General features: G+C 36.0%; 1 protein-coding gene across 2 annotated transcripts in view; it reads right to left on the reverse strand.

The window, feature by feature from the left end:
• Nucleotides 1-23478, reverse strand: part of TMTC2 (transmembrane O-mannosyltransferase targeting cadherins 2) — a 423501-nt gene that overhangs the window by 190948 nt on the left and 209075 nt on the right. The gene's annotated exons all lie outside the window — the stretch shown is intronic.

Raw genomic sequence — 23478 nt, forward strand, 5'->3', positions numbered from 1 at the left:
GGGTGCTCTTTGGCTAATGGGCAGTGACATCAAGAATTTCATCACGCTCAAATATGAAAATAATCCCCCGTTCCAAAACCCCTTCTTCCTTAATAAATGTTCTTCAATAGAGTTTTTATTAAAATACATTTTAGGTGTGTAAAGTAAGAGCTGCCACATAGCCAACATCATACTCAATGGGCAAAAATTAAAAGCAATCCCCTTAAGATCAGGAACAAGGCAGGGGTGCCCCGTTTCACCACTCTTATTCAACATAGTTCTGGAAGTCCTAGGCACAACAATCAGACAAGAAAAAGAAATAAAAGGCATCCAAATTGGAAAAGAAGAAGTAAAACGATCATTATGTGCAGATGATATGATATTGTATATAGAAAACCCTAAAGCCTCAGTCAAAAAACTACTGGACCGCCTGACCTATGGTGGCGCAGTGGATAAAAGCATCGACCTGGAATGCTGAGGTTACTAGTTCAAAACTCCGGGCTTGCCCAGTCAAGGCATATACAAGAAGCAACTACTACGAGTTGATGCTTCCCACTCCTCTCCCCACCCCTTCTCCTCTCTGTTCTCTCTCTAAAATCAATAAATAAAATCTTTAAAAAAAAAAAAGACAAGCCATAGATGGAGAAAATATTCACCAAATTTATCTATATCCAGAATACATAAGCCACTCCTGCAATAAAATAAGAACCCCCCCCCCAAAAAAAACAACAAAAAAAACAAACTAAAAACTACTGAACCTGATAAATAAATTCAGCAAGGTGGCAGGATATAAAATTAATACTCATAAATCAGAGGCATTTTTATACACTAACAATGAACTGTCAGAAAGAGAAATTAAGGAAGCAATCCCCTTCACCACTGCAACCAAAAAAATAAAGTAACTAGGAATAAATTTAACCAGGGAGATTAAAGACTTGTACTCAGAAAATTATAAAACATTGATAAAAGAAATCAGGGAAGATACAAACAAGTGGAAGCATATACCGTGCTCATGGTTAGGAAGAATAAACATCATTAAAATGTCTATATTACCCAAAGCAATTTATAAATTCAATGCAATACCGATTAAAATACCATTGCCTTACTTCAAAGATACAGAACACATATTCCAAAAATTTATATGGAACCAAAAGATAACATGAATAACCTCAGCAATCTTGAAAAGGAAGAATAAAGTGGGAGGTATCACACTTTTGAATATCAAATTATACTACAAGGCCATTGTACTCAAAACAGCCTGGTACTGGCATAAGAACAGGCATATAGATCAATGGAACAGAACTGAGAACCCAGAAATAAACCCACACTTTTATGGACTACTGATATGTGACAAAGGAGGTAAGAGCATACATTGGAGTAAAGACAGCCTCTTTAATAAATGGTGTTGGGAAAATTGTACTACTACCTGCAAAAAAATGAAACTTGACCACCAACTTACACCATTCACAAAAATAAACTCAAAATGGATAAAAGACGTAAATATAAGCCGTGAAACCATAAGCATCTTAGAAGAAAAAAAAGGCAGTAAGCTCTCTGACATCTCTCGCAGCACTATATTTGCCAATTTATCTCCACGGGCAAGTGAAATAAAAGACAGGATAAACAAATGGGACTATATCAAACTAAAAAGCTTTTGCACAGCTAAAGACAATAAGAACAGAATAAAAAGACAAACTACACAATGGGAGAATATATTTGACAATACGTCTGATAAGGGGTTAATAACCAAAATTTATAAAAAAAACTTGTAAAACTCAATATCAGGAAGACAAACAATCCAATCAAAAAATGGGCGAAAGAAATGAATAGATACTTCTCCAAAGAGGACATACAGATGGCCAATAGGCATATGAAAAAAGGCTCAACATCACTAATCATTAGAGAAATGCAAATTAAAACTACAATGAGATATCACCTCACACCAGTCAGAATGGCGCTCATCAACAAAACAACATAGAATAAGTGCTGGAGAAGATGTGGAGAAAAGGGAACCCTCCTGCACTGCTGGTGGGAATGCAGACTGGTGCAGCCACTGTGGAAAACAGTATGGAGATTCCTCAAAAAATTGAAAATCAAACTGCCTTTTGACCCAGCTATACCACTTTTAGGAATATACCCCAAGAACACCATAGCACTGTTTGAAAAGAAGAAATGTACCCCCATGTTTATGGCAGCATTGTTCACAATAGCGAAGATCTGGAAACAGCCCAAGTGTTCGTCAGTGGACCAGTGGATTAAAAAGCTTTGGTACATATATACTATGGAATACTACTCAGCCATAAGAAATGATGACATTGAAGCATTTACAACAACATGGATGGACCTTGATAACATTATACTGAGCGAAATAAGTAAATCAGAAAAAACTAAGAACTATATGATTCCATACATAGGTGGGACATAAAAATGAGACTCAGAGACATGGACAAGAGTGTGGGAGTTACGGGGTAGGGGGGAGGAGAGGGAAGGGGTGGAGGGAAGTGAGGGGCACAAAGAAAACTAGTTAGAAGGTGACAGAAGACAATTGGACTTTGGGTGATGGGAATGCAGCATAATCAAATGTCAAAATAACCTAGAAATGTTTTCTCTGAACATATGTACCCTGATTTATCAATGTCACCCCATTAAAATTAATTTAAAAAAAAAGTAAGAGCTGCCAACACTAAGCCTCAAACTGTTGCATACATTTTGTGGCGTAAAAACTGCTGTCACTATTTCCATATTTTCAAATTTAAATGTGATTGATTTTTGTATCAGTGGTACCAAAACTCAATAAAGAGTAATTCAAAAATATAAAACTATCCTAAACCATATGACCTAATAAAAAACCCATTAGTAGTAAACTAAATAATAATTCTTTTCACAAAAACTGTTCATTTACCATGTTTCAGTAATAAATCACAAAGAGAAAATTATTGTTGACTTGAGAAACCATTTAAAATCTAGCTAATGCAGTTTTATTCCAGTTTAAAAGGAAATACACTGAAGTGGACTATAAAACATACATCCAAAATGAGCTAATGTGATGACTTCACACCTATATAATTAACCTATAGCATTAATCAGGGTAACTATGTTTTTCTTTTGACAAATTTGTTTATGGCAACCAAGTCAACTTTTTTTATGTCATGTTAATTTTTAAATATAGCTGGTCTGAATTCATAAAACTACCTGAAATTATCTGAACCAAAATTGAAAAGATATGGAAAAATATAATGGGGCTCATGAATGAGCAACATTATAAAGATGTCAATTCTCGCCCTAGCTGACTTGGTTGGTTAACCATCATCTCAGAATGCTAAGGTTGTAGGTTTGATCCCCAGTCAGGGCACATATAAAAACAGAACAATGTTTTTGTCTGTCTTTCTCCCTTACACTCTTTCTAAACTCAATTAAAAAAAAAAAAAAAAGGATGTCAGTTCTCTCAAAATTAATCTATAAATTCTATCTAATTCCAATCAATATTTTAGCATCATTTATTAAGAAACTTGAAAAATGTATTCTAATCATAATACAGGGTGGGGCAAAAGGTTTACAGTTTTTCATGTGGAAAATAATATAATAATAAACGCTATGGTTCACATACCTAACACTGTAGACCTACTTTTGCCCCACACAGTATATGAGAAAAGTAAAACTTTTTTTGTATACCATATTTACCATACACAAAAGTAAGCTCCAGATCGATTTATAAGTTAAATAAAAGGTAAAGCTAATAGAAGAATTTGTGGAAGACTATCTCCATGGAAAAGGACTTTTTTTTTAAGTGAGAGGCAGGAAGGCAGAGAGACAGACTTCCACATGTGCCCCGCCTGGAATCCACAGGGCAAGCCCACCAGGAGGAAATACTCTGTCCACCTGGGGCCGCTACTCTGGTGCTCAGTAACCTAGTTATTTCGGCGCCGGAGGCGAGGCCATGATATTTCTTAAAATGACCTCCAAATATAACAAAAAAGGTAAAATCTAATGAATTTAAGTATTTTAAAATGAAGAACTTCTATTTACTGAAGGATATTATAAACAAAGTAAAAAAACAATAACACACATACACTAGGTAAAGATACTTCAAACAGACCAGGGACTGTAATTAAAAAATAAAAGAAACCCCTAACAAAGTCACAATAACAAAAAATAATAAATCCAATAGGACAAAAAAAAATGGCAAAGGATATGATCAGGAAGCTATAAAAAGGGAAACAAAATAGTATTAGTAACCAAGAGCAATGCAAACTGTAACAAAACGAACTCTATACTCAGATTGGCAAAAATTAGAAACCAAGTAAAGACAAGTACTGGTGGTGGAAGGACCCCGTGCACTGCGGGTGGCAGTGCAGCTGGAGCCAGTCCCTTGTATGCTATCTGACAATACTCAGTCAAACCAACAGAAGTCATTGACTAAGTCAAAGTCAAATTCTGACCAGAAATACCACTCTTAGAGAAGTTCTCCCCTAGGAGAACATGGAATGTCTGTTAATCTTAGTTTCGACTGAGAGGGAAGTAACTGACCATCCACCTGGGAGGGCCATGTGGGACATAAACTTTCTGGGTGACTATGCAGCAACAAATTCCTAATTCAAAGGTAAAACCTAATGAATTTAAATTCCTGTAAATGCTGTTACAGGAATGAGTCTTAAAAAGTCTACAAAGAGACGAAATATTATGTCACAACACTAGTTATAAATACTAAAAATGCATTCCCACACAAAATATCACTATACATATTTTACAAGAGTATACTATAAATTGAAGGATGCAAATTAAATTCATTAAAGCAGCAGCCTGTGGTGCAAAGGGACAATGAAGTTAGCAACAGAAGTAAAAGCAAATAAAGACATGAATGAAAGAGGAAACTTGCTGGGATCTTCCAGAAAACAGGCCACGAACAGAGAAATATAACTAATCTAACATTCTGCAACAGGGTTCATAAGGAGGGAAGAGAAAAGACGGGAGAAAAGAAAAATGCAGATCACACCTCACATTCTTTTAGAACAGAGATGGAGTTATCTCATACTCTAGTTAAGGAATAAAGGGTTTTAACATTCCCCGAACTTTTTCATGTATTAAGACAATTCAAAACAGATGTTTGGGATTACCTTCAAATTTTCACTTGGTAATTATACGTTAGACCAACAGAACTTAAAAGATCTTGTATTTTCATTAATACATACATAATGTCATTTAAATTTTTAACATTTTTTAGGCTCATATATTTTATAAATATATTCATATAATGTGGTGATTTTTAAAAGTAGTTTTATTGAAATAAAATCTTCAATATTCTTCCAAAAAATTCTAATGAAGCCTAAAAAAAGTACCTGTGTTTTTAAATTTGTATTTTTATAGACTAGTATAGACAAGTAAATTCAATTCACACTTTAAACTCTGGAGATAATATAATAAAGCACTTATTTAAAGTTCAAAAAACATAATTTGTTTATTCTAAAATGTCAATGTAACTTATCAGTTGTTTTCAATAGTGTTCCAAAATATTCAGCATACTCATTTTATTCTATTGATTCACAACATTATTATTATCAGCAGTGCTCTTACATGAGATAAGGGGCCTACTGTCCCATTTCACGGCTTTTCCTTGCAACACTATAAATCTAAGTGGTATAAAAAAAAAGAAGGGACAAGAGGAAGTGGAGAAGTAATATATATATTCTCATAATAAAAATCATAACAGTGTTTTACTAAAAATTTACTATTCACTTGAAGGAGTCCAGAATTTTTTACTTAATAAAAACCTCTGAGGTATATTGCTATACCGATTTCAGTGATGAGAAAACTGAGGTTAATTCATTAAGTAGGAAAGTTAAGTATGACAAAGGAGATTCAGATCAATTTCCAGGCATTGGAATCTACTCAGAGGTGAGGCTATCTCACCCTCTCAATATTGCCTTTGCATACAAGGAAAGCATACTATCATAATATTTTTACAAATTTAATTGAGGGGCTGAAGTACATAATATGAAATGAAATCATCCATATAAGTCATCCCCTTTGAACTGATGTGGTAAAATACTCCAGAAACAATAAAATTACCTGGTATCAATTTTACACAATGTATTTTCCATACCAGAGAAAAATTAATGCCAAAGAGTGTATCAACTGTTTTGCATTTATTTGGAGATTTAAACTTTAAATGTCTCATGTCCCAGTTGACTCATTGGAAATAGAATCATCTGTGTAAACAAATGATATTTACCCAAAGGTGCTAGAGACTTAGGTACTTCATTAAGGAAGACACCACATAACAGACATAATAAGCACAGTTTAACAAGTATATGACTTGTTTAACATGACTTCCTAAGATTAAACATTTATGATAATTAAATTAAGGGAGGGCACACCAATGCTACTAGACAGTGTTGGAAAAGCTTTAGAAAATCTCATCTGTGAATTTATTTTACTTGCAAAAATAAAGATTTTCTGTTCAAAAATCAGAAAGCAAATAAGCAGCAATAATTCTTATATCTCAAGGGCCCTTTACTCTGATATTCAGTTGCATCTAAAAAGTATCTGCTTACTAAGAAACTTGACCTTAATTCACAAAGAAAGCTCCTTTGTACTACATAATCTGCCAGGTTATTTTATGTTCTTTGAAAGGCAGAAAAAAAAAAACAATTAAATACTCCCATCTTACTAAAGTTATCCTAAGGAGAAAAATCAAATGTGAAACCCTCCTAGAAATAATAAGTGATCTACAGTAATAAATACTTCTAAAATTGTTTCAAAGCCCTCATTTAAATACATATAAACTTGGGAATAGAAGTTCCAAGTTTATAGAGCAAAAACAAATTTACTCTAAAATAACTACTGTACTTTCTTTTCTCTGATAGAGTTCACAAAATCAATGCAGGATGACGTGAGCAATTTATTTCAAGAATACATTTACTGTATATAAATAGTTTAAAGATATTATATGATTAATGTATTAGAAAAGTTAAAATAATTTTCTTATGTTTCTGGCATACATTACTCTTAAAATATGCTAACATGGTCATTTCCTTATTACTATGATTTTAAATTTAGCTGTATAATATTCAGGCTGCACAAGCAATTATGTCCCTTCGGGTTATCACATCAGCATCTTCACATCACTAGTGCATGGAACACAGTCACCAAGATTGGGGAGGACTCTCACTTTTCACTTTTACCTTTCGCTTTAAATTATTCTACCCTCAGAACTTCAATATACATCTTTAGTCCCTATATCAAAATCTTGAGTTTTATGTAAACTTTGACAAGACTGAATCATTTAACTGCATTAAGTAAGGTCATAAATACTAAAATTTTGTTTTCTCCAACATGGAGTTACTTGTTTGAAATCAAAACGATTACCACCAAAAAGGCTTAAAAATTGAAACTTGACCATTATCTGGGCCAAGCCAGCTGCAAAAGAAAATAAATACAAGAGTGTCTGATGTATCTGATTAGAATTATTTCTATTCAGATTAAAGACCTATTTTTAGGCTCAATTATATATATATAGCTTCTATTTTACTCCTCATCACAAATGAAATGATTATCCATTGGTTTTAGGTGAGGAAAGTGTGACTCAGAGAAGTAAAATGACACAAAAATAACAGATCTACGTTGTGTCTTTCTGGTTCCAAAGCCTTTGCTTTTACATTCCATGAAAGACTTGGAATAGTAACCCAAAACCGGTATTACTAAGGCTATAATTTAAATAAATATTCTAAAATATAAAGGTTCTGTTACACTTTCTAATCATAATGGAGAGGAAAAAAATGGCAAAAGGAGGGGGGGGGGGAAGACACTTAACTACATGGAACTTAAATGTGAAAATGTTGTTTTTTAACCACAATGTTTTCACACTCCATCTATTAGGAAGGATTATGAGGGGGTCGACATTTGTAGCTGGGCTTTGCAGTAATTGTACAGTAGTCATTTTATATGACTCCAGGGAAACGAGAGCCCTTATAAAAAGCCTAAGATAATTTATTTTTCTTAAAGTAATTATACCTTAGATTATTACAAAAAAGAATGTTAAGTGGTTTAAAAACATGTGTAGTTAACATATTAAGTTGAAAAAGTGAAAATAATTCAAAGACTATGATTACTATGATATCAGAATTACAGAATACTTACACTAATTCAAATGATAGCAATATTTTTAATATGCAGTTATTTCTCATTTCCTTATCTTTGATTACTTCAGATAGACCAGAAACTAAATTTATTCTTAATAACAGAAAAACCTATTAAAAAATGAAGTTAACATTTATTATTTCAGTAATAGGTTAACAATATTAATCTTGGCCCTGGGCTGTTGGCTCAGTGGTAGAGTGTTAGTCCGCTGTGTGGATGTCCTGAGTTCGATTCCCTATCAGGGCACACGGGAAAAAGTGACCATCTGCTTCTACCCCTTCCCCTTTTCTTTCTTTCTCTCTCTCTCTCTCTCTCTCTCTCTCAGCCATGGCTTGATTGGCTTGAGTACATCAGCCCCAAGTGATGAGGCTGGCTCCATGGAGCTTCTGCCTCACGTGCTAAAAATAGCTCAGTGACTATCTCCCCTCCTCTCACTTAGAAAAGAAGAAAAAAATAATAATAATCTTGACAAAACTGTTAATCACTGTAATACCTATGTAACATATTATAATATCCCCATGTACAATTCACTTCCTGTTTTTGTTTCAACACAACAGGGTTGTCTCTCAGCATGTACTATCTGAAATCTATACCATGTTCCTGATTTTGACTATGAGACACTCCTACATCTAGCCCAGTCTGTTATGCTGGGTCTTACTAGTAGTTGACTTCACTCATTAATTTTTACATTGGTATTCAGATTCACCCCCATGTTTATCGCAGTATTATTCACAGTGGCCAATACATGGAAACAACCAAAATGTCCCTCAATGGAGGATTGGATAAAAAAAATTCTACTTTATCTTGCAGCAAACCCTACTATCATTTGTACTGGCCCCTGCCATCTAATTGACCCAAGGTTACTTTCCAAGTATGTTTCACTAAAAGGAATTTTGATGTGGAAATGTAAAACAAAATATTCAAAATCTAACTTTTTGTACTAGTTTTATACCAATTAGATCTGGATGCACTGAAGTAAATTACTTGATTCTTCCATTTCTTATTATCAATAGTAAGTAAAATAAGTAATATACTAAACTTGTAATGTGAGCCGAATGCCAGGGTAGGTGTGCTCCACATACTCTTGCCTCACCCAGTGGTATTGCTACACTCTCCAAACACATGAGCAACCTGAGGCTCAGAGAGGTCATCATAACACTGTGAGGGTAACAACAACTATGAATGGCCTGGGTTAGAGTTAGTACTGGCCTCCTTTACTGCCAAGATTGTACTCTTTATCATGCTGTTTCTCCTAAGGCATCTTGTCTCTCTTAGTTTCTCATCTATAAAACAGGTATAATTACACTTGACCAAGTTAAACTCCAGAATCAGAGATGATTAAGTAAGATAACAGATGTGTAACTCTCCAAAAAGTACATTATTATACATAATGAAAGATATCTCATTAATAGATTATTACCCATAAAACCATAACCAAGCAATGCACTTTGATAGCACATCTCCTATATTATTTATATATGAGCATTTATATATAAATAATTACATTTATGAGCATTATATATTAAGAATGTCAGCCCAGGCTGGATAGCTCGGTTGGTTAGAGCATCATCCTTATATGCAGTGGTCCCCAGCCAAGGCACATAAAAGAACAGATCAATCTTTCTTTCTCTCTTTCTCTCTCTTCCCTTCTTCCCTCTCTCTAAATTCAATTTAAAAAAATTTCATCACCAAGCAAATCTAGGCTAACCATAACAAAGCACAAGGCAACATTAAATACTCTGGAAACCAAATTTAAGGACATATACAATACGGACGGACCTTGAGAACATTATACTGAGTAAAGTAGTAAATCAGCCTGACCAGGTGGTAGCACAGTGGATAGGGCATCAGCCTGGCATGCAGAGGACCCGGGTTTGAAACCCCAAGCTCACTGGCTTGAGTGTGGGCTCATGTGGCCTGAGCACGGGTTTGCTGGCTTGAACATTTGATCATAGCCATGACCCATGGTCACTGGCTTGAGCCCAAAAGTCGCTGGCTTGAAGCCCAAGGTCATTGGCTTGAGCAATTGGCTCTCTGCTCTAGCCTCCAGTCAAGGCACGTATGAGAAAGCAATCAATGAACAACTAAGGTGCTGCAACAAAGAACTGATGTTTCTCATCTCTCTCCCTTTCTGTCTGTCTCCGTCCCTCTCTCTGAGTCTCTCACCGTCTCTGTCAAAAAAAAAAAAAAAAGTAAATCAGAAAAAGCTAAGAACTGTATGATTTTACACATAGGTGGGGTATAAAACTGAGACTCACGGACATGGATAAAAGTTCAGTGGTTACCAGGGGAAGGGGATATAGGGGTGGAATGTGGAGGAGGGGGTGAGGAGAAGGGCATATAGGACAAATATAAGGTGAATGAAAATGACTTGACTTTGGGTGATGGGTATACAACATAATCAACAGTTCAAATGCTACAGAAATGTTTTCCTGAAACCTATGTACTCTTATTAATCAATGTCACCATTAAAGTTCATTTTCTAAATAAAATTTTTTTTAAAAAAGAAAATGTTATCATTGAAATAAATAATGCTATTACTCATTTAACAGTTTTAAATGCACTGTACAACTGATCAAGTTCTATGTCTAAGAAGTGAAAAAAAAGCTAGAACACAGAGAGATGAGGTAAATAGGAAGAATCCAAAATAGTTTTAAAATCAGAAGGGTCAATGCACTAAAGTGACACCATCGCATTATCAGAGCAGTGTAAGAAGGAGAAAGCCTGGCTCACTCGCCTGCAACTCTAATCTTGGCCAGACTGGATCCCAACGAGGGACTGTCAGAAGCCATTAGAAGATCTTTTGTACCAAAACACATCTACTAGACACATGACTAATGAATATTACCATTTAGTAATTATGACTAGATATGTGCTCTCAGAGGTAGAAATTCATATATTCTAACCCTGAGTCCTAAATAATGCTGACATTATGACTATTTACATGTTAGGATGATTAAAACCCTCAGGAAAACCTTTGTTTTCTATCAAATAATCAGAAATGGGGTTAGGATATACTTTTTTATACCTACGTTGTTAACTAAAAACATCAAAAATAAGTATCATCTCCAAGCTCAATTTGGGAATGGGTTGAGAACCAATAGCGACATCCAAAGCACAGCAGGCCTCTGACCCAAGCACCAAAGCACCTCTTGCTTCCAGAAGGGCACTGCAACACACAGTACCTGCCAGAAGCCGTCACAGTCCAACCTGCCCTCAAGGAGGATCTCACAATGACTGTCCTAAAGTAAAACACAGAGATTTTAAAATCCTGTAGAATTGCTTCCAAATCATGGAACAAATATACTGCTTATAAAAATTAGGGGATATTTTATCACTTCACATTCATTTTGAAATATCCCCTAGTTTTTGTGAGCAGTATATATTATTGTGTTTGGAGAAAAGAAAAATGCAGAATCAATAATTTTATATGATATAATTAACAGGCATTATTTTCACTATACAAGACCAGAAACTTATTTCTACTTAAAAGTAATTTCAGCACTCACACGTGAATGTGAACATTATTCAACATTAATCAATAAAATATGACTTGGTGCCATCCTTGGAGAATATTCATATTATTCAAAACCAGTGTAAGTAGAGCTAGGAGCTTTGCTACACATTATTGCAAACCACAAAGCTTACTGTAAAACTCAAGGACAGTAAGCCAACTGATAAAGTAAAACCAGATAATACCTCAAAATATTTCAAGCCTTTCTCATCGTCGCTTGTGGTCTCATGATATATAGTCTGAGAAGTTTACTCTAGTTTCCCAAGGAACAAGAATACAAGAAGAAAAAAAAAATGTTTATCACATTTCCTTATTAAACTCCAAGAGTAATATGCAGAACCCCAAACACTGTAAAACTGTAAGTTTCCTCTGCCTTCAGCCCCAAATATACTGCTCACGAAAATTAGGGGATTATTTCAAAATGAATATGAAGTAATAAAAAAAAGAAACATTTGATTTATTTTATTAAACAAAAACATCAGAAAAGCAAACGACAAGTCAAAGAAAGTTGTATGATTATACAAATGAGATGCAAAACCAACTTTTATTTCATTGGTGAAAATGCACTATACAAAAGGCTGAAAGTACTGGAGCATCTGCACGTTCCCTGATCCCGTAATTTTTGTGAGCGGTGTATTATAAGACGAAGTTTCCTCTGCCATCCAGGCAAAAAAACTGCACTGAAGGAATAAACTGCATTGATAGTTCAGTGATCTGTTTTTGTGAAAAGCTGACACTCAACTGTTATATTGCATATTGAATCCTGTTCTTTCTATACTTACAATTCCTAGAAGGTTTTCCAATTAAAAGCTAGGCCTATACAACTTCCAAAAAAAAGATATTAATGTTGATATTTTCATATAACCTCCAGTGGTATTTTTCATAAAGAAATTAAATTAAGCTGTTTGAAATGAATGAATGTTCAGAGTAGCAGCCAGTATTATTGGGAATCAAAATCCCAAATATAAGAGACACAGTAAAGCTTCTAATATGTTTCTGCCGTCAAGAAGATTTGTTTTTCTTTTTTTAATTTCTTTCTGTCTACTATTTAATCAAACCAGATTGCAATTTTTCTTTTTTTTTTTAAGCGAGTTGAGGGCGACAGACAGGAATGGACAGATGGGGATGGAGAGAGATGAGAAGCATCAACTCAGTTGCAGCACCTTAGTTGTGCATTGATTGCTTCTCATATGTGCCTTGACCAGGGGGCTTTAGCCAAGCCAGTGACCCTTTGCTCAAACCAGCGGACCATAGGGTCGTGTCTGTGATCTCACACTCAAGCCAGTGAGCCTGTGCTCAAGCTGGTGAGCCCACATTCAAGCCGGTGACCTCAGGGTTTCAAACTTGGGTACTATATTCTATCCACTGCGCCGCCATCTGGTCAGGCCAGGTTGTGCTTTCATACTTGGAAAGCAATATTATCTTTTAAATCAAAACTTTTAATGTTTGGTCCTTATTTAATTTTTAGTAACCACATAATATTTATGTTCTTACTGGATTACCCTGGATGGTAATATTTTTAAATTACAAATAAATGTAACACTAATATGCAAAGCTAAAGAGATTTTTTTAATTTAACATCCATATGCATAATAATAGGGTTCCCACTTTGTTTTAACCATCCTCTTATTCAGTTAAATATAAATAGTCCTCTGCAGCCAACCATTTCTCAAAAAATTATATGACTTGGAACATCTCAGCTTTTTCTCTAATCCCTTGAGACTTAATTGAAATTTTCTTTTAAATCCACTATCAGTCATAATAGGTGTGCATGTACACTAAAGATAAAACTGAAGAACAGACTATGTTTGTCTTCTTGAAAATCTGCTATACCTGTAACATTACCAGGAACCTTATATTATAGCAGGAAATGAACGTATTTCCCTCTCCCCTTTTGTGTTTTATAAAGGCCAAACACTTGTAATTTGATTTTGCATGAGATAGTGCTTTAATATGCTTTTTAGCTTACTCTAGCAGCTTAGCCCTCTTCTGCTAAAGAATTAAAAATTTCAAAACTATCTGCTAAGATCTTAAACACACAGCTCTACTCTCAAATAACTTCTAACATAGCTAAGCATTACCTCAAGAAATGCCAGATCTGAAGATATTGCTTAGGCTTCTCTTTCTGGTAGTATAGTGAAACTCAATGTTCAGAGAGTCCCTCCTTGGACAGAACACATAAAAAACGCTAGATAAACAATAAAAATATTTGTTAATAAATTAATTGATTCCCTAGTCTATAAACTGGATGAAGGCTGGAATCTAAAAGGAAACATAAGCTCAGAAGAGGGCAGCCATGCTGCATATCTCTGTAAAGGTAGGACGAACTAGGACTTGGCCTTTCGATGGACTTGGCTTCCAATGGCAGGTTGGACTGCAAGTGCCACGTAAGCTCTAGCCCCCTGAAGGGCAATAGGCTGCGTAAATGAAACAGACAAGAGGAGAAGGTGAATGTATTGTTTTTCCAACATATTTGGACAAATAGAAAAATGAAAAAAATATTTTCCGGAATCCCTTTACATAAATCCACCTTCATGGAGTTTGAGGAAAAACTACTTCTGTTGCCCAAAGGGATTCAAATCAAAAATATGTTTTAAACTACGGCTGAGGAAGAGATATAAGAAAAAGATACTCAGAACAACACGTATAACTTTCTGCAAATAAATCGAACTCTATTTGAACGACACAAAACGCAGGAAAAATTATTTACCAAAACTGACCCAAAAGTTAACCTGAATGTTCCTAAATCTTTAAAGAAATTGAATCAATAGAAAAATGTATAGCCTCGCATAAACAAAATGTCATGCTAAGTCAGTTTTGAAAGACCATTCTACCAAATATATACGGGGAATAGTAACTCTAATATTATATAAAATCTTTCAGGAATCAAAAAACTGATACTCTCAAACTGATTCTTCAATGATAACTGATTCTAAATCCAGAATATGACACCACAAGATCTGAACTGCCAATCTCACTCAAAAGCATCAGCAAAAAAACCCCAAACAAATTTAGAATAATGTAAAAATGGAAATACATTATAACTAATTCCTCCACTCACTCCAGGGATGCAAAACAAGTTCAACATGAGAATATATGTTAATATCCATTATCAAATTAACAGGTTGAATGTGTGAAAATCCGTATCATTATCAATATAAATTCAGAAAATGAAATCTTAACCTAGAAATAAATCTCCACTGATAAGTTATCTACAGAAAAACCTATAAAATGCACATAGTTAATGGTGAAACATTAAAAATCCCTCTTTAAATAAGAATGAGACAGAAAATCCTGCTGTCAGCAGTTCTGTTTAACATCATAAGATAGGTTCTCATATACATATAAAGTAACAGAAAAGAATCAAAAGAAACAAGACTGAAACAAGAAGAGGTGTGAGGGCTAAACTTTGAAGAAACTGATACTTTTTTTAACTCTAAAATAGGTATTTGCGTTAGCACTATTTTTTAAATTATACAAACATAAAGTGTATGTGTATACATATGTGTATTTCTTAGTAATATAGGTCAAAATATTTTAACAGAAGACATGTAAGGGAATTTGAAGAATCAAACACAAAAGCTTAAATGGATATTCATCCTTCATGCTAGTTTCAATTCTTTTAAAATGCAACTACTGGTAAATATAGTCTAAGATAAGACTAACTTTAGATTTTAGAGTTTTCAAAAGCTGTAAGGGTTCTAGAAGTTAGTTATGGATAACCTCAAAGACGGGAACAGCAGGCAGTTATGTTACCTGCTTTGTTAATAATACATCAACCACCATAGGACTATTTTCATTGAGTCTGTTGTGGTCTGGCATTTTTTTACACATAACTTACAGTCATTAGAGCTGATAAAAAGAATTATGTGCTACTTCATTCTTTGTGACAAGAAAACCACACATGTTTTTGACTTCTGTGAATACTCCATCTCAACTGAAAAAAACCACACTTGATTTCTTCAAGAATCAAATATTTAACAATTCAACAAATTTACTTTTTAAACTATTTTAATCTAAGAGAATGACACATTTTCACTTTATTCTTGTCAGCCCTGTTATTTTCTGTTTTTCTTTTTTAACTCAGAAGAAATGAATGAACCTTTCTGAAAGGGAGAAACACAGACTTTGTTTTCCCTACAGACTTCTGATTCAACTTAGTACTATTTTTCTCTCCATCAGCCTTTAGGTGCTCTTAGCTAGCTATCTGTTGCCACATCTCTCTGTATTTTAACACTCTCTAATCAGGCCAGTCAGTCTTAACAATAATATGAGACTAGCCTGGTCACGCAGTGGCACAGTGAATAAAGCATTAGCCTGGGATGCTGAGGACCCAGGTTTGAAACTCCAAGGTCACTAGCTTGAGCGCAGGCTCATCCAGTTTGGGTGCGGGCTCATCCTGCTTGAGTGAGGGCTCACCAGCTTGAGTGTGGGGTCACTGGCTTGAGCGTGGGATCATAGACATGACCCCATGATCGCTGGCTTGAGCCCAAGGTCACTGGCTTGAAGCCCAAGGTCACTAAGTCTGCTGGAGCCTCCCAGTCAAGGCACATGAGAAAGCAATTAATGAACAACTAAGGAGCCACAGCAAAGAACTGATGCTTCTCATCTCTCTCCCTTCCAGTCTGTCTGTCCCTGTCTGTCTCTCAGTTGCTTAAAAATATATATATACTAGACTGTTTTCCCTTCCTGACCTAACTGCTAATTTTTTTGTTATAAAACTCTGAACCTCTTTTGAAAAATGTTCATCTTACTTTAGAAGTAACATGATATGTGGTAAATTAATAAAATAATAAAATCTACTAGTTAATTTCAAAGCTAGTTGGTTAATTGCATAAAGAAGACACTCAATTAGAGGTAAACAGAAACTCAGACTGTAAAATCCACAATAAAATAGTCAAGTTTCACATGACTTAGAGGTTTAGATTTCACTTGAATTATGAGTTATTTCCTGAATAAAATTATATTTCTTCAACATAGTTGTTTCTGGAAATCTGAAACGATGAGAAGTTGCAATAGGAATATCAATTTTACAGAAATCCAGGGAATAAAATTATTGTCAAATGTTGCGTAGCTGAAACAACTATTTTGTCTCTGCCTTTTTTAATATATCTAAGTAGGCAGTATTTGTTATTTGCATTAGGAGGGGATGAATTAAAAAGTTTGTGTAACCACATTTTTAGAGTTTCAAATATGTGCATTACATATAATTATATCTATATAAAGATATTTCATATCGATCATTTCACATATTTACATTAGAAACAGACATGAAAAATTAACATTAGCTTAACAAATTTTCCTTGAAAAAACCCTGCTTAATTTTTCCTTTTTAAAAAATTGTTTCATATCATTACAAATCATAGTCACATAACCTTTAAAGATATAAAATTAATAAAATATTCTAAAGTTAATAAAATACTTGAAAGAACTAATTTGATTTTGAATCTAGACCTGAAAAAATGTAAATGTCATTTAGCATACCAGATATGCTACCTAGATGCTATCATTCTCCTTTATGTTTATGTGCTCACCGATCTGTTGATAACTTTGTTAGTCTGGGCTTATAACCTTAATGAGGATGCCGGCAAGTCATTGGTTTTAGGAAAGACAAATGATGAGGTTGAGATGCTGAAAAATCAAGTTCCACCTAGATATGAGGTCATGGGGAAAGTAACTTAGAAATTCAATGGCTCATTTATTGATGCCATGTTATTTAACAAATACTGTCATAATTCTACACAGAAAGGAAAATAAAGGCAGTCTTTGGACAGAACCTTGATGAATCAATCTGGGGAGGTGGTAAAAAACTGCAGAAGAGAAAGCTGTGTAAAATGAAAAGATAGTCAAAACTGTAGTGCCTCGAAAGCCACAGATGCAGAAACCAACTGTACCAAATTGTATGCACAGCCAAAGGTGTGTGGGGGTTTCGATGAGGCCCAGAAGAAGGGTAGCCATACATTTAACCATTTTGTAATGAATTTAAAAATGCTTTCGTCAAGCAAATATTAATCAATATGGTTTCTAAAATATGTTGTGTTAAGCACACACACACAAAGAATACCTTTCAAATATTTTGTGGCTTGCTCATTAAAGCAGTCATCAGAGAAAATTTCCTCTTTCCTAAGCACAAAAAATGCAAAGAGTCATTGTGAAATCAGCAAACTACAGTAATCAACCATGTCTAGTATTTTCCTGACATTATCAGCACATAATGAGACAAGACTTGCGGTTTACATAGTCCAAATCAGCTATCATTTCCCCACCGTCCCAATTTAAAACATAAATTAGTAGCACACTCACTATGACAGGCTTTGCCCATCATCATTTGCATCCAATCAGTTAATGACTGGCAGCTGTCTATAGGACCTATTACTGAAGGCAGCAGCTTTATGTATAATGCTTCGTGAGACTTAAAATCACATTCTGTTGAAGCACATGGTACACTGAAGAACTCCAAAATTTGCAAAGGCTTTCAAAGGAAGGAAAAAAGAAACCTAACTCAATGAAATAACTATAATCTCAGACAACTGTATGAAAGACTGGCTTTAAAGGGTTTTTCTAATCTTTTGCTAGGCTCAAATAACATAATAAAGTAAGAAAAATCTGCCTTAAAGAAGATTACTGCCAGTCTCATAATTGCTAAGGAAATAACTACAGACGTAATTATTATTGGCATGTTCTAAATTTAGCGGGGGGAAAAAGAAAGGAAAGAAAGAAACCTGGATTTAAAGACATTTGCCTTATGTCAAAATAGAGGCCTATGTCACAGGAGGCAGTCACGGACTCCAAAGCTAATTCTACTCCCAACTCTATCCCTGCTCTTCCGAGACACGCCTCAGTGCGCATTATATCAGCAGCACAGTATGTTACATTTTTGCCTCTTTATGCATGTACAGCTTATCCCTAAACAGATTGTAAATCCTCTTTAAAGAGAAGGATGATGACTTTAACATTTATTATTCAATGTATTCATTACTGCATGCCGTTTTTCTACAAGGCACTGTCCTAACTGCTACATATATGGCATTTTAAAAATGAAAAAAATCTCTGCCTTGTGTCTTACATTATCGTGTATGCTGAATATATATTCAGACAATAAGCACATAAACATGGGCAGTGCAGTATGTCAAAGAGTAATAAGCATGGGAAAAAAAGCACGGGAAGAAGAGAGGTAATGCTGGATGAGGCGCAGGCAGGGGCAGAGGGGTAGTTGCAATTATGAAAAGGGTGATCAATTTTATATACAGCACTTCGTCCTTAAGACGCTGAGGAAGACAGAGGTGAGACTATCCTAGGAAACCCTTCCAGGAAGAAGCAATGACAAGGGCGAAAGCTTTGACAGGAGCTGAAATGGCATGGAGAAAGTCCATGCAAAGGGGCCAGGGGAGCTTCGGGTCCAGTCTGTGAGTGTGCGTGTTCCCTCTGAAACAAACGCGGAGTCAGTGGGGGACGGGAGGCCATCGATGCCAGGCTCTAGCTCATATTTCAAATGGACCATTTGGGCTGCTGGTTAAACAAAGACTTGAAGGATGTAAAATGGAAGCAGGGGTTCAGCTCAGATACGTAGAGGTTAGAAGTCATCATTCTCATCCTTACAATAAGAAAACGCTATAAACAAATTAAAATACCAATGACCTTTCTAGGAACTATCAGTGAACTGAGGTCACAAGGCAAACCATCACCCTGAAATCTGGAGAGACAGGAAAATCCAGTCACAGCACAGATTGGATTACTTGGAATAGAAGCTGTTGGGGATGGAAATTGATGGGAACAATTAACTTGTAATTTTGAGGAGTTGCTAGACTAGAGGCTGAATGTGAGAGTGAGAAAGTCAAGTCATGGGGGGCACAGTCAACCTAGCAGCCTCTACACTTTTGTGGTGTTTGTCTTCACAGACACCACCAGGTTCTCACTGTGAAGAGCCAAAAAAATTGCCCTCCTAGCTCTGGAGTGGGGGAGGAAAGAACACACCTTTTGTAATACAGTAGCCCCGCCCTAATCTGAGGGATAAGCTCCAAGAATCCAGTGGAGGTCCGAGATCATGGACAGTACCAAATTCTATGCAATCTTCTGTCCCTTAATGACATGCTACACTATGGAAAAATGCACCTGTTAGGCAACTGCATCTTGTGTGAGGATCCCAGAGCACACTTACACAAACCTAGATGATACTTTTATGTGACTGGCAGTGCAGTAGGCTTGCACTAGCAACACATCAGTTTACACCATCAGCACTAACACATGAATAACATCTCATACTAGGATTTAATGACAACTGTTACCTCGCTAGACACAGGAATGTTTCAGCGCCAATATAATCTTTTAAGATCACTACCCTATAATAGTCTGTCATTTAGAGAAATGTCATTACATGGTAAATAACTACATATATATTTTTTTTCCTATACATATTGATATATATGTATGATAAAGCTTAATTTATAAATTAAGCACAGTAAGAGATTAACAACAATAACTTACAATGAAATAGAACAATTATAACAATATATTGTAATAAAAATTGTGATTGTGGTCTTCGCTCTCTCTCTCTCTCTCTCTCTCCTAATTGGGAGGAAACTGGAAGATCCAGAGAAAAACCCACACAGCAACAGGGGTCCCCAAACTTTTTACCCAGGGGGCCAGTTCACTGTCCCTCAGACCGTTGGAGGGCCGCCACATACAGTGCTCCTCTCACTGACCACCAATGAAAGAGGTGGCCCTTCCGGAAGTGCGATGGGGGCCGGATAAATGGCCTCAGGGGGCTGCATGCGGCCCGCGGGCAGTAGTTTGGGGACGCCTGGAGAGAACGTGCAAATTCCACACAGACAGTGGCCCAGCCAGGAACAGATTCTTTTTCTCATCAACATTAATGCCAAACACCATTATTCCAGGACCTCCTGGGCAGCATGGGTAGAGCTGACAAAGGGATGATTAATGTTCCAGGCAATATGGATCAGACAGCACAAGATTCCATCCCACTACTTGGAATGGCATGTGATTTAAAACTTAATAATTGTTTATTTCTGGAGTTTTCTATGTAGTATTTACATACCAAGGTGGACTGTGGGTAAATGAAAGTGTATAAAGCAAAACCTAGGATAAGGGGTACTACTGAATGCCCTTATCTTCCTCCATAACAAAAGTCTGCTCTCCAGGGGAAAGACCTTACTAAAGCCTTGAGCTGTGGGTGAAGGGTATTCCTGTCAGTCCCAACCATCTACCCTTCCCCTCTGAACTGGAAGGGAAGGTAGGGAGAACTAAGAAACACCCAAGAAGGTCATAGCCCACAGACACTAAAATTTAACTATCACACAATAAAACACCCCACTGCCCACATTACCAACATATCAACAAGGCTCCAGTATAATTACAGAGGATGGCCCTGGCTGATGGCTCAGTGGATAGAGTGTCTGCCTGGCACAGGTACATTCCAGTTTTGATCCCTGGTCAGGGCACACAGAAGAAGTGACCATCTGTTTTTCTCCCCTCCCTTTACACCTTCTCTGCTGTCTTCTCCTCTTGCAGCCAGTGACTCAACTTGTTTGAGTGTGGCCCCAGGTGCTGAGAATAGCTCAGCTGGAGTACATCAGCCTCAGGTGCTAAAAATAGCTCAGTACTTGAGCACTGGCTCCAGATGGGGTTGGTGAGTGGATCCCGGTCGGGGCACATGTGGGAATCTGCTTCACTATCTCCCCTCCTCTCACCTTAAATAAATAATCACAGGGGATTACAGTAGAAAAAGATGCAAAACAAACTCGATTCTTAGAGAAGCCCAAAGACAACAGAAGAGACAAGAACAAGGACACTACGAAAATCTGATGTTTCCAACACCTATAATACAGTTATCATTAAACAGCCCAACTCCTAGCCAGACTAACATCAAACCTCATATTAAGCCTATTTACCTCAGTTCCCGATACCTAATACACCATGTCATTTTTAACAAAGCATTACATGACACGCTAAAAGACAATAAAATAGAAGCAGGGAGATCAGGCCACACACTTTTAGTAATAACCCGATGAAATATGGTGTTGGCTTGGTCCGCAGTGGTAGCAGTGGAAGTGGCAGCAGAGGTGATTCGCTAATGAAATGATGTAGGATGTGAAAGAGAACGTGGAGGTACGATGACTCCAAAGTGCTGACCAGAGCTGCTAGGAAAATAGAGTTATCATCCGGAAGATAGTAAAGGCTTCGGGTAGAGCAGTTAGCTGGGGTATAGGGGATCAGGATTTCTATTTGTAAGGTCTCAAATGTCTTACAATACTGGTCCATTGTGTATTCATTTAACTAATAATATTTGGAGTGCCTCAATACTATAGCAGTTCTAGTCAGTAAGATAATAGAAAGATATATCTGAAACCAAGGACATGTTTAATAATTTTACTGAGTGAATGGATGAATGAACAAATGATCAAACATTTTAACTATGTCACTAAATAACTTCATCATAATCATAAGAGTCAACAGGAATTGTAAGTCATTCTGGAAACATCTAGGCGTCTACAAAAATGCTTCCACCAAATCCAGGACAGGGATTGTTACACACACTCTAGCATCTGAGGACCTGCCCTCTTTTTCTTTTTTCATGGTAATAAAATTTGGCTGGGTTCATTGCTTCCCAGAACAAAGATACCACCTCCCAGCCTGCCTTGCAGCTAGATGTAGCCAACAGTCATGGGCAAACATGGGGTGTGCAATTTCTGAGATATGCTCTTGAAGTGTATGGCTCAACCCACCATTTGCCCTTTAGTCTCTCTTTCTGATAGCTGAAGTGCTGATGTGATAATGAGCCATCTTGGACCACAGGGACAGGGTGACACTACGGAGATGGCACGGGAACAAAAGAGAAGGAGCTGGGATCCTAAAACCCATGGCGCCATCTTATCAGTACTGGGCTGCATATTCTTAGATTGCTCCATGAAAGAATAAAAGTTTCTATCTTATTTAAGCCACTGTTCTCATGGCTCTTTGTTACAATAACTTAAAACTTAAGTTATTGTTTAACTTAACTGTGTGTTAAAACTTAACTGATACATTTAATAAATCTTTAGAACAATCCTGTGATACAAAAAATGTGCTGAGGTTTTATTATTTTCTTTTAATTCCTTATTACATATCTGTTTGAAACAGCAGGAAAATAAACTGGTAACACAGCCTTTTTTTACAGACTTATATCTACCAGTGAAGAAAAACTAACTGAAAAGCATTCTGTGAGAACTGATGGCAAGATTTAGGTTCAGGCATCCAATAAACTGTGTAGCACTCACTACCTAAAAGAGCCATTTGGTGAAGACTTTTCCAGGAGAATATGCTATACACTAGCTACATTTTAAAGCTTCTAATCCCATTAAAATCACTGCAATCTATTACCTATTATAAATACCAATGATTAGCTCCTTGGCTTAAAGAAATGTATAGCTGCTCACTGAATTCTTAACACTGGTAATCAGATAAGGGTGCCAGAACCGCTCCTGGTGTGTCTAGATCTCAGCAATTTTCACACAGTGTGCCACAAGAATTTTTAAAACCTGCAACCTGATTATTTAGTCAGGGGCACTGACCTCTTCTCCCTTAGATTATTAAATAAGAAAGTAACAACAGTCAACCACAACAATAACTATCCAGTATGAATAAATGAAAATTATACCTATTTTTTTCTGTCAGATTAGCAAAAAATATATAAGATTTTTTTTGGGGGGGTGCTGCAAAATTTCAGTAATTAATTTATGTGTGCCATGAGACGAAAAAGGTTCAAAGTCGATGGTCTAGATCTTCGTATCCTGACACATATCAGCAGACAATTACATACAACAGTTTTGTGCTTTTACAATAATATTTAAACA

Source organism: Saccopteryx leptura, chromosome 2 (genome assembly GCF_036850995.1).
Source record: "Saccopteryx leptura isolate mSacLep1 chromosome 2, mSacLep1_pri_phased_curated, whole genome shotgun sequence".
In the NCBI taxonomy this organism is placed as follows: domain Eukaryota; kingdom Metazoa; phylum Chordata; class Mammalia; order Chiroptera; family Emballonuridae; genus Saccopteryx; species Saccopteryx leptura.